The 13081-nt window shown below is 42.8% G+C and overlaps 1 long non-coding RNA gene across 2 annotated transcripts; it reads left to right on the top strand.

Annotated features, from left to right (window-relative positions):
* Window positions 1–48: 48 nt before the first annotated feature.
* LOC124092089 (uncharacterized) lies at window positions 49–11736 on the top strand. Of its 2 annotated transcripts, XR_006851517.2 has the most exons (3): window positions 52–3884; window positions 4499–4620; window positions 7469–11736. It is a non-coding gene; the product is annotated as an uncharacterized LOC124092089 (long non-coding RNA). The 2 variants fall into 2 exon arrangements; XR_009226707.1 differs by having other exon boundaries at window positions 49–4620.
* Window positions 11737–13081: the final 1345 nt, after the last annotated feature.

Genomic DNA, 13081 nt, shown 5'->3' with positions numbered 1-13081 from the left:
AAGAGAAATTATGGGAAGGGAGAGGGAGGGTATAGGAAAGTGAGTAGACTGGATGGGACACATTCCTATGTTCATATATGACTACAGACCAGGGTAACTCCACATAATGTACAACCAAAAGACTGGGATCTTAATCAGAATAAGTTACTCTCCATGTATGTATAATGTGTCAAAATATACTCTAGTGTCATGGAACACACAGAAATGCAAATACTGAAATTACTAGAATTATCAGGGCAAAAACAAGAGGGAATTTTGGTGATCTTGAGAGAGGAAAGATGTCTTAGAATTATACTGAAGGTACAATCAGGAAAAACTTTTAAATTTTTTTTTTTATTTTTTATTTTATTTTCTTGGTATGGAGGATTGAACCTATGGGCACTTAACCACTGATCCACATACCCAGCTCTTCTTTATATTTTATTTAGAGACAAAGATGCTTCAGGCCTCCCTAAGTTGCCAAGGCTGGTTTTAAACTCACAATCCTTCTGCGCCAGCCTCCTGAGCCACTGGAATTACAGGCATGAACCACTACACCAGCAAGAACAGAAAATTTGATAAAGAGTACCTCATCAAATTTATAAGAATTTTCTCTTCAAACACCATAAAGAATGTGAAAACAGTCTCTAGATTTAAGCATTCCAAAATCTATGCATACATCAATATATCATTATTTTACTAATGTTTTAAGTTATAATTATACAAATAATTCTAATGTGAAAATATTTTTAGAAAGAAGCTGCTGAACAGGAGACACTATTTCACATTATATATTTGATTAGTTTCTTTCTAGTGTGTAGATTATAGCGAACTCTAGTGAGTTCATAATTAAATCATGGTTGGCCAATTAAAAAATGAGTTCAGAATTGTGAAACCCTGAATATGGCTGCTGGTTTGATGGTGTTCCCTGAGGATGAAGTTCAAAATGGCAATTGTCAACCTTCAGTCCCGAACATCTGGATGATCCTACAGTAAGGCCACCCCTATCCTGGATCAGAACAGGGTTCCTGTAGTGGTATTTTAACTCACCTGTTTTTCCAAAGGTTATTGATATGCTCTGTGCAAATACCCCCACCTCTGAAATCTGGGGGATCTTAGAGTATGTCTCCACTTGCTGCTCAGGTGACACAATCTGAGGCTAACATGGACCCTAAGAACTCTGCAGCCATGTGTTCCTGCAAGAGCCCGGAAGGGGGAGCCCTTCCCACTCACTTCACCCTTCTCCTGCAGGATTTTTTAATTGGAGGAGGAATGATGGGGTCTGACTCTTATTTATGCTTTCACTGCAAGTGAGGATACAGAACCACTCCAAAGCTGTAAAGGATAGAGTTAGCGTCATGTTCAACTCTAGCATTAACTAATCATAAAAAAATAAAAGCCTCCCCCCCAAACCAGCATATTAGGAGTGAAAGCATTGTCAGGAGGAGAGTAGACATCTCTTTCCATAATCTTCCTGGAATCCCAGAAGACACTGGCCAGTATTCCTGGCTCCTCAGAGCTGGAGATGCTGATTGGATCTCGGTGGGCCCCAGCTTCACCTGCTGCTGAGGAAGTGGGTGCACCTGGCCTTGTGTGAGGAGCCTCTTCCACTGACAGGGCTTTGGCCCGCAGGCCAGGAGACTGTATGGGAGGCTGGGTCTCCATGAGGCCTCCCTCAGAACCGTGTGCCAGTCCCCTCATTCCCGCTGCCCAGTGTGATCCAGCTATTATCACACAAAAGTGCACACATGTGAGCCTGCCATGTACAAAAGTGTCCCAAGCATCACAAGGAACAAGTGAAAGAGGCCACAAAATCAGTGAGCTTGGAGAATCAGGAAGCCGGAGACTGAAGCCATCCAGGTCATTCTAACATAGCCCAAGACAGAGGAGAGCCCCGGAAGGGCCTAGTCTTTAGCACAGTTCTCCTTTATAGTTCGGGACTCAAGTGACCGCCCACCAGCAAACCCTGTGCTGTCCTTATCCAGGGCCACACAGCCACAGGTACTGTTTGCTCCTCTTCTGTCCTCCTCTAGTGTTTTCCTTAATGATCTAGAAACCCAGATGACGAGGATGCTGATCCCAGAGCACAGACTCTAGGTGGCAGAATTTCCTTCTGCTGGGGATCATCTTTGTTTTGACCCAGATCAACTGTGTTCCCATCTGCCGTTTATACTTTTCCCTACACCCATGCCCACTGCACCTCATCTTCTCAGGTAGACACACGTAGAGGATCACAGCATTGTCCCCTTCACACAGGAGGAAACTAAGCCTCTTGTGAGACCCACTCATCACAGGGGCCATTTGTGGGAATCACTCTGAATGACCCACACCTTCCAGTCCTGAAGCAAGAAGCTCCAATCAATCACTCGGGCATTGCTACAGCTCAAGAAGTAAAAGGCATGTCTTCAGATGTAGATGAGTCACCAATGGGGTTGAGCGACACTCACCTGTTCTATTGTAATCCTACCCCTTTGCCCTGTTTGGGATAAAATGTTCCTTGGAAACTCCCTTTGTGTGTTCCCTTCTCTTGCTGTGCCTTTGGATGTGGCCTCCCTAGATGTCAGTCAACCTGCTGGCAGCAGACAACAGAAAGCTAGACTCAGCCCCCTGAAACCTGACCCCTTGCCTCATTTGAATGGCTTCTCCTCAATAAAAGGGTTCAGCATGTGTGTGTGTGTGTGTGTGTGTGTGTGTGTGTGTGTGTGTGTTCTCTCTCTCTCTCTCTCTTTCCATGGACCCCTGAGGTCTGAGCTGCCATCACAACACCCAAAGGAAAAGGTATCTCTGTCTCTGTCTCTTGTGTGATTATTTCATGCAGCTCAGTTCGCCTGGAGTGACCCTGAGTGTTTTAGTCATGAGGAATGCGACAATTGGTTGCCCATATGGTGACTCCAGGGTGAGTTTTAAAAATTCAGTTCATTTGGAATTTCTCTCCAGAAGTTAAGAGCGCTTAGGATTGTAGAGTATTGTGGACTGAATTGTAGAAAGTAAGTAAATTAGACAGAAGAAAAATCTGTGAGGTTAAACTTTTTACTATCTGGGAATATTTTGTCTTTAGAAATTTTTTTTTTTTATAATTCTAGAGACTCTAAATAAATGTAATGAGTTATTAAGATGATTAGTGGGATATGTTGTTGAGTCCTCTCCCATGGGGAAAGTGCTTTTGTGGACTTTTTTAGATTGTTTGTATGAATCTTTATGTTTTAAAATATTAGATAAAGACTTTTTGGGTTAATGTACTAGAAGTCAGCGCTTGGAGAGTGAGAAAACAGGGAAGGAAAATGTTGTGATGAGACTCAATACAAGGATTCTTTCCCCGTAGAGAAGTAAGTTTTATTTTTCTCTTGTTTTTGTGAACTCTCGCTTTATACTCCTATGGGTCCGATGGCTGCAACTTGGCCGCTGCTCCCTGTGGTGTCTGTAACTGGACTCACCCCCAGCACTGCTTATGACCCTTAAGCGACCTGGCCTGGGTGCCTAATGCAGACTGCCTTAAAATCTGATAGTAACTCTGGTGTCTGCCATTAAAGCTCACTTTTAAAGTCCCACGTGCTGCCAGGGAAAGTACAAAGGCAGGAGGACACAAGCTGCAGGCACAGGTCGCCCGTGGGATCCCGCCAAGGCCGGGGAATACAGACAAACCAAATGGAATGCCACAGCCTAGGGCAGCCCTAGGGCAGCGGGCTCCAAGCTGTTTCCATCACCATGGTAACCGCCCAAGCCTGGCCGCAGAGCGGGCTTCCTGGTCCCGCCTCCTGCATTTCAACGGGCTTCCCATTGGTCCTTCCAACTGTCACTCAGACAGGACTTCTGGTTCCGCCTTCCAGCCACTAACCTGTACTTCCTGTTTCAGACCTGCTACCCAGATAAATGCCCAGAACCTGCATTTTTAGGAACACCCACCTGTAAGTGCCAACAAAGTTCTTTTTCAGGCAAAATCTAATCCCACAGTTTCCTTCGTTCCTTGCAGCCCTAAGCCGGACTTGCTCTCAAGGCCAAATAACTTGATTTCTTACCCCTCAGCAGCTTCCCTTGGGACCCTTCCTTTTCCTTTCTATGGTTATGTTGCAATGATTCTGGGATGACCCCAAAATCCTTATTCTTGTTCCTGACTGTATAATTACAAGAAATAAGTAAATGTATACACAAGGATCATCAGCCACATCACGTGACTTCACAGGCAAGCGTTCACTCCTAGTTAAAAACAAATCGAAATGGATCCAACATATCTTAAGAACCACGTGGTTACATAAAGTTAAACAATTATATTGTATTAATTACAGGTTATGTATACTGTATTAATTATCTACAGAAAAATCCAAGGACTTTAACTATATTTTCATCGATATTTCTTTCCTTTTTTTTAAAATATATTTTTTAAAATTGTTGATGGACCTTTACTTTTTAAATTTATTTGTATTTAGTGTTGAGAATCGAACCCAGTGCCTCATGCATGCCTGGCAAGCGTGCTACCACCGGGCCCCAACTCCAGCCCTCATTGATATTTCTTTTTATCAAGGTACAAAGATTCTAAGGTTTTCAGAAATTAGTTCAAAGTATAACCAGGAAAAATTCTAAAAGGAATTTCAACAGAGGAGAAGCACACATTGGAGGTCCTAAGAAGAAAGAAATCATCTTTGGGTAAACCAAGATCTTTATATTCTAGATTTTAATGATAAAAATATTTTCCTAAATAGAAATATTTTTTATATTATTAATTAGACAGATAATAGAGAAATGTAAAAAAAAAAGATTTATATGTACTGGACTGACTAACAATTTTAACTGATTAATTCAAGGATATTTCAGGCCATTTCCCTGATTTTACTATCTATGCTGATAGTGAGCTAATATTTTGGTTCATATTTTGACATGATAAAGACCTATTAAAATGTTAAGTTTAACTCCTTTAAGCAAGGTCTTTATTGCCTAGTGATTCTTATTGTTTGAGGCAAGGATTAATTTTGGTGAATAAATTCACATCCTTGATTAAACAAACTAAATATATTAAAGTGCTGTCTTAGATTCCAATTTTTACAATTCTCCTTGGAGACTAAGTTTGATTGATTCAGAGACTGTTCATTCTTGCATATTTTGTTTGTTGAATAATTTTGAGATATGGGAATTTTTTTAGGATGGAGGTTCTCCAAATTAAAGTTGTATGTTAGTTTTGAGCAATCAAAGTTGCAAACCTTGTTGAAAATTCATTGACATTATAGAAGTTCTCTGACTGGACCTATTATTTATAAAACTATGGTAGGATTTATATACTGCTTAATCATATTTTTGAAAAGACAATTGAGAGACATCTATTTAAAGGATAATATTCTGAGACAAAGATATTGTGAGACCTTCTCTCAGAAAGACATTGAGGATTCCTTTTAAATTGTTAGGATGGATCAACTAGTATATATTGAGAAATTACAATAATCAACACAAGGTAAATCTGATCATGTAAATACTTTACTACAATCTATAACTTAAACTGATGATACTATGGCTTATGCCAAGTCTTTACTCAGTTTTATTAAATTAAGAAAAGGGGGAATACAGTACCCCAGAGGCACACACTAGATCTTACAAAATATTTTTTTTTCCTTAATTGTAATATTGAGAATCTCAGGGGATATAGCTCAGTTGGTAGGGTGCTTTTCTCACATGCACAAGGCCCTGAGTTCAATCCCCAGCACCACCACCAAAAAAAGAAAAAAAAAAATTGAGACTTCTGCTGAATTTACTGAATCATGTTCACTGCTGCTGAACATGATTCAGTAAATTAAATCAGATTTGAAAAGATAGAATTTAAACCTGCCATCATGAAAAAGACTGAAAAACCTGACACAGGAAGGTAAACCTTCCAACTGCAGAGTTTACAACCATGAAGCTTCATGAGCTTGCCAGATAAGTAAAAATTATGAAGAGACTTCTATGGACCCATTTCTCAGATCTATTTTTTAAAATTTATTTTTTAGTTGTAGATGGAAACAATCCCTTTATTTTTTTATGTGGTGCCGAGGATGAAACCCAGGGCCTCGCACGTGCTAGGCGAGCGCTCCACCACTGAGCCACAACCCCAGCCCTCAGATCCATTTTTAATGTACATTGTGGTGTGGACTGGAAAGTCCACCAATGAAACTAGATTAATCATGCTGACTGTAGTGGTCAGTTATATGTTGATCCTATGGTAAACAGGTTGTCTGGGATTATATTTGAGGAAAACACAGTATATGAGAAACCTAAACCAGACAATCATGCTGACCCTTTGAAATTAAGACTACGTATCTGGACAATTGTCCAAATAGAAAGCTTGTTGAAATAGAATTTTTCTATACAGGCCAGTTGTTTACATAAGGTATCCACCAATGCATGGTTGCCCTGATCATTCTACAATAGAAACTGACACCTTTCCTAAGTATTATTCCTGAGTATTCCTAAGTATTATGCAAATGTCTGGCCAGTACAACACAAGAGGTCTAGAAATAGTGGATGCATTTTAGGCTGGTCTCCTAGAATGGACAAGAGCAGTTACAGGAGGATTCTGGCACCTGGAGGTTGATTGGTAATACCCTAACCCTCAGTGAGATGGCACCCAAAAGGATGTTTGGATGTTTGTCTTCTGCCTTCAGAGTATGTACATCACTGACCGACGTAATAGACTCCTTAAATATGAGAGTTAAGAGGAAGGATGATGAATATCCTGTAGCCTGTATGAATGCAACTCACCTTATGGCATCACTAGGTATTGCCGGCTGGTATTTCAGAGCTACACTCTGCTGAAGTTCATGTTCGGGTCTGAAACAGGTGCATGCCAATGAACCAGACCTAGGCCAGCTCCTGGTCTCATGATCGTTGAAGTGACTGCTTTAAGTATTATTCCTTACTTCTGTGATACAGTCTTTATGGCTCTGTTTCAAACTTACAACATGTGGATTTTCTTAATGTTTGACTTAAATTACTTTCAAGATCTTTCATAGTCAGATAAATGCTGATGCAAAACTTAGAACTGAGTTAAAATGCTCTAAAAAGCCACTGTAATAAATATTGTGACTGAGCCCTCTGCTCCATGGAAAGGCTGAAACACCATGCCAAATGAACATGTCCATGTTACCATTGCCAAGTGCAAGGCTTCCCAATAAAATCAAGAAAAGATGAAGAATCTTCTGATGAGTGTTTGGCAGAATAATAATATTAATAACCTGGATCTTCCAAGTTGGTTATGTCCCTGAGATAGTATGTTTTCTACTAATGCCTTTTGTGTTTCAAGAGTAGATCATGATGACCTCGGACCAAGAATCCAGTGATGGAAGGATATAACTTCCCAATTGCCTTCAAATATTAAGGAAGGGCTGGGGATGTTGCTCAAGTGGTAGCGCACTTGCCTGGCATGTGTGCGGCCCGGGTTCCATCCTCAGCACCACATACAAACAAAGATGTTGTGTCCACCGAAAACTAAAAAATAAATATTAAAAAATTCTCTCTCTCTCTCCAGGAGCCATCACAGAACCCAAAGAAAAAGGTCTCAGTGTCTCTTGTGTGGTTATTTCGTGCAGCTCAGTTCCCCTGGAGTGACCCTGAGTGTTTTTGTGTGAGGAAGTGGCAGCCAGTGATGCAGACAGGGTCCCTGTCCAGCTTTCTGATTCTTCGAGCTGTCTCTAGTGTGAGCCTCACCCAGACCATGGCGGCCCCCCTTCACTTTGAAACCATCCAAAACAGGGGGCTGGCAGGACACTTCTCCTTACTTTTCTGACCAGGGGTGGGCAGGAGAGTTTCAAATTTCAAATCCCCCTCCCAGGGAGCACTTGGGAGGCTGTTGGCCTGGCCCTTCTGCCGGAGGAAGAGCCCACTCCAACCCCAAGCCCTTCGTGGCTATCCTGACCAAGGGGACCTGGTCTCTAGCAGGGCTTCCCCATCCCTCTGTGGTCTCCCCTTCCTGATCAGGGTCTTGTTGGAAGCCAGAGCCCCAACCTGCATTCACTCAGGCAGCCAGGAGGGAGATCTGGGGCAACGTTGGGACTAGTTTGCTCATTACATTTCCTGATCTGGGTCTCAGGTGCTGATGAAAAGTGGGCCTGGGGGTTAGTCATGCTGGGATTGTCACTCTCTTGAAAGTGCCTCTGTGTAGAGCCCTCCATCACCTTTGCAACCCAGGGAGCCTGGGACACTGTCCCCAGTCACAGACCTTCATGTCCCGTCCCCCTTGCAAGAACAGCCTCCAGAACCCAGCCTCTTCATGGGCAGAAGATGTGGCGTGTCTGTCATCTTGTCATTGCCTCCCCTCCCATTGTCCTCGTGGCACCCCACTCTTCTGTGCAGACACCAGGCCCTTCTTCAGGCCCCAAAGTAGCTTGTGATTGAAGTTGACCCTGGAATGTTCATTTTGGTCAGAATGTGAAAGATGCTTCCATATCCACTCTCCACGGAGGCCCTGAGGGCAGGAGGATCATGAGGTCAGAGCCAGCCTCAGCAAAGACAGGTGCCAAGCTACTCAGGGAGACCCTGTCTCTAAATAGAAGACAAAATAGGGCTGGGAGGGGGCTCAGTGGTTGAGTGCCCCTGAGTTCAATCCCTGGTACCCCACCTCTCCAAAAAACGGCCCCTTGTTCCTGCTGATGAGAAGAACCATGGCCTCTGAGACAGAAGCTCCCCTGCTTCTTTTTTTACTAACAAAGCAATACAACATTGTTTTTTCCCCCAAAGCTGTGTCCTGATTATTGGATTGGCACTGGGGACAAGAATGGAGTTTTCAGTAACTCCTTAACCTCATGTTTCCATCCCCCACAGCTGTTATCTGTCACTAAATATTTGTGTTTGAAACATTTTGCCTAATTTTAGTAGATGCTGTAGCACAGCCTCCTCCTCCTCTGTTTGCTGGTGCAGATTCACATCCTTTGTTTTCAAACTCTATCCATTACCATGCAAGCAGGGACTCCTGTGGATAGCATAGAATTGGACATTGTTTTTATTTTTTCTTATGACCTCTACCTTTGTATAAGATTGCTTAGTCAATTCACATATAATGTCACTGTTGATGTCGTTATATTTATATCTGCCTTTTTACATTCTATTTTCTTATGTCTTTTTTGAGGGGGTGGGGACTGGGGATTGAAAGCAGGGGCACTCAACCACTGAGCCACATCCCCAGCCGTATTTTGTATTTTATTTAGAGAAAGGATCTCATCAAATTGCTTATGACCTCATCATGGCTGAGGCTGGCTTTGAACTCATGGTCCTCCTGCCTCAGCCTCACAAGCTGCTGGGATTTGAAGTGTGCACCACCATGGCTGACCCTTACATCTTCTTTATTCCTCTATCCCTCTTCATTGTGTGTGTGTTTTACTGAAGATTGAGCCCAGGGGTGCTGTAACACTGAACTACATCTCCATTGCAGGTTTTATTTTGAGACGGAGTGAAGCTAAATTGCTGAGGCTGCTCTAGCTAGTTACTGATTTATTTATTTTTCTTTGTTTGGTTTGTTTAGCTCTTTGTTAATGAAGACTTCTGAATTTTTTTTTTCCAGAAAATTAACTCATTATAGAGCTGGGACCTCCTGAGAAACTGAGGCAGTGAAAAGATCCCCTTGAACCCTTGATTCTTGCAATCGCATCAGAAAGTTTTCAGACACATCATCCTGTAACAGACATGAACTTCTTGAAGGGGAACGGGACATTCTCAAGGATGAGAGTGGGTCCTCTCAGAGAGCAGAGGGACACTGTGCCTCTTCTGCGCTCCAGTTTTATTGGAGTCCCTGGGAAGTTTCCAGAGAGTCCTGCCCAGGTGCACCTTTTGACTTTTGACAGCAGGGTGACATCATATTTTCAAATCTGGACTGTCATGGTAACTCTATGTCACCTTGGCCCATGATGAGCCAAATTGGATACTTATCCAAAGAATTATCCTTTCTTCCAAAATTTGGTCTGTGAAAAGAGTCACAAAATCTGTCCCTGCCTAGTAACTTGGGTTCCTCTTAGGGGGTTTCCTGCCTGCATTTCTCATGCAGATCACAGGTAGTTTGCTGAGGAATGTGACATCTTCTGTCCACTTAGGCCAGGCAGAGTTGAAGTAAATTGCTTTTTGGAAAAGAATGCACATGCAGGTCAGCACGGTGGGCCCCATTTTACAGGATTATTCTCTTAACCTTCTGTTCCCACCATTCTAGTGTGTGTCCTCTAAAAGACTAAGAGACACAGGTACAGAAAAAAGCACGGCTTTCGCTGAGAGTCTTTCAAGATGGAACACCTGGGGGAGCAGGCAAGTTGCAGTCAGCATTTTATCCTCTGGTTCACAAGGTCCCCGCTTCCCACCCCAGTTCCTTGTTGGCAAAGTACTATGGGGTGTACCAACTTCCAGATCTTCACCTGGGCTTCCCACTGGGCGGTTTAAAGAAGTATGCTCCTGGGCAGACTGGCACATGTCTGAAATCCCAGTGGCTGGGGTGGTTAATGCAGGAAAATTGCAAGTTTGAAGCCAGCCTACCAGCTTAGTAAGGCCCTAAGCAACTTAGCCAGACCCTGTGTAAAAGTAAAAAAGAGCTAGAAATTTGGCTCAGTGGTTAGGCAGCCCTCAGTTAAATCCCTGGTATCAGAAACCCCACATAGGGCTGGGGAGGTGGCTCAAGCCGTAGCGCGCTTGCCTGGCATGCGTGCGGCCCGGGTTCGATCCTCAACACCACATACAGACAAAGATGTTGTGTCAGCCAATAACTAAAAAATAAATATTAAAAAATTCTCTCTCTCTCACTCTCAAAAAAAAAAAAAAAAGAAACCCCACATATTTGTATATAAAGCAATACACCATTAGTTGTCCCCACCTCCCTTTGTCCTTTTGTGCCAGGAAAGTCTTGTTGGATTGAGTGCATCTTGGACATAGACCGTTTTTACTTTTCTACATCAACACTGTTTCTTTCTCTCTTGGTCAGGGTGACCCCTCCCCTACCTCCTGTGTGTCCAGGGTGGTTCAGGTGCATGGACTCGGGATCTGCCACATCCACAGTCTGGGGCTGTACGAGTATCCATTTTGCTCTACTTGCCCTCAGGCTGCCTTTCTTATGTCTCAACTCTACATTTAAGGCAACATACTATATTCTGAATATAGATCAGTGGACTTTTTATTTCTCACACCAAGTACATCTCATCAGAATAAGCGACACATTCATACTAACAACTCCAGCTAAATAGAAAACCCTTATCCTACCTAGCTCTCCATCCTTCCACATACAGTTGTAAGTCCTTTGCTACATTCCATTTTTGTATGTTTATTCTTATACATGTCATATCTCTAAAATTACAAACTAAATAGTGTCTGGCTGGAAAAGTTATTGCATCAGGAAATTCTAAATTCTAAGTCTTTTGAGGAAGTTAAAAGGAGACCAGTGATCTAATTAAGAATTTTGTTCATTATTTTTATTATTTATTTATTTATGGTGCTGGTGATTGAACTCAGTGGCACTTGGCCACTGCACCACATACCCAGCCATGTTTGGTATTTTATTTAGAGTCAAGCTCTCATCGAGTTGCTTAGCACCTCATTTTTACTGATGCTAGATTTGAACGAGCAATCCTCCTGTCTCAGCCTCCTGAGCCTCTGGGATTACAGGCATGAACAACCATGCTTGGCCTAACCCTCTTATTTGTCAATTTCTTCACTTGATTGATAGTAGGTTGGAGTCACCATCTGGAGTTATTCTCTCAGGCCCATTACAGTTATGCTCACACCCACCTTCTTTGAACCACAATAAAAGGGATGCTCAGAGGCAAAGTGCCCCTGCCCTCAATTCAGTCTCTACCATGGGGGACAATAAAAGCACCTGGAATTCAATTCTCAGCCCTGGGCAGCTATGTGCCCACTTTTCCACACCGGTGGGAATACGACTTCTTACACAATAGCCCCCCTTGGCCATGGGCAATATTGTTAGGTAGAATGAACTTGGGCCAGTGAGCAGGATGTGAAAGACTTCACAAAGCCCAACTTGAAAGCAGAGACTAAAATTTTACTTAATTTCTAAGAGGAGGGTAGACATGACAGGCAGTATTGACCCCAAGTTGCAATTTTTTATGGTTTATATGCAGGGTTAATGGGCAAGCTGAGCAGGGTTTTCGTTTCTTTCTGGTTTGACTATCAGTTGAAACCCAGGAAGCTGAGAGTACTGGGTCAGCTTCTGGGGGAATGTTGTTTTGTCTGGTTTGTGGCTTTTTTTGAAAACCTTGACATGGCAAGAATACACTGAAGGGGGCCTTCCTGCTGACAAAGTGAGGTCAATCTGTGCAATAGAGTGACATGTGTCAAGGGGGCAAGTGAGCGTGAGCTCACAGACATGTTATAAGACCACAGAGGCCTGAAGCTTAAATCCTACAGATAATACTAAATCCTAGATACAATTTCCCCTGTGCATACAGCCTATAATTATCCTTCTATAAAACCTCAAAGTCCTTGTCAGCACCTGAAGACAGGGTAAGGGCAGGGTTTCCTTGTCTTCCTGGTGTAGCTGCACTGGTCAAAGTTTCTTTCCTGCTTTGCATCATGACCTTTTCTGTTTGATTTTGGGGCAAACACCTGACCAGACCTGGATCCCCAGAGTCAGGTCTCTGCATAAGACTTCCTAACAGTCAAAGTAGAACATTCTCACTAAGCACAAGGCACCCATTTTATTTCCACCACACATTGCTGCCCTAGAGGATTGCCTTCCTTCCTCCCTGAGGACCCTCTCTGCTGGGGATGGAACCCTGAGCATCAGAGCCAACCCCAATTGCTTCCTTTCATAGCTCAGGCTGCCTCCTCAAAGCAACAGAGGCCAGGAGGTCATGAGAATTACTAAAATAGTTTTCAAATTGTTCTCATTTTTAGATATTATGTATGGGTCATACATATGATATCTTTAAATAGTGTTTCAAAACTGTGGAGACTGTGTCTTTCTAAGTCGCTTGAGGTCTCATCAGCTGAAAAAAATATATGTTATATAGTTCTTTGTTTTTCTTTGAGGTACTGGGGAATAAACCCAGTGGGGCTTGACCTGGACCTCTGAGCTACAACCCCACCTTTTTCATTTTATTTTAAGAGAAGGTCTCACTGACCTTGGGCTCCTCCAGCCTCAGCCTCCCCGAAAAGC

This window comes from Marmota monax, unplaced genomic scaffold (assembly GCF_021218885.2).
Source record: "Marmota monax isolate L192 unplaced genomic scaffold, Marmota_monax_Labrador192_F-V1.1 WCK01_AAM20220418_F8-fsc00168, whole genome shotgun sequence".
Lineage (NCBI taxonomy): Eukaryota > Metazoa > Chordata > Mammalia > Rodentia > Sciuridae > Marmota > Marmota monax.
This window is presented reverse-complemented; position numbering and strand designations above follow the sequence as displayed.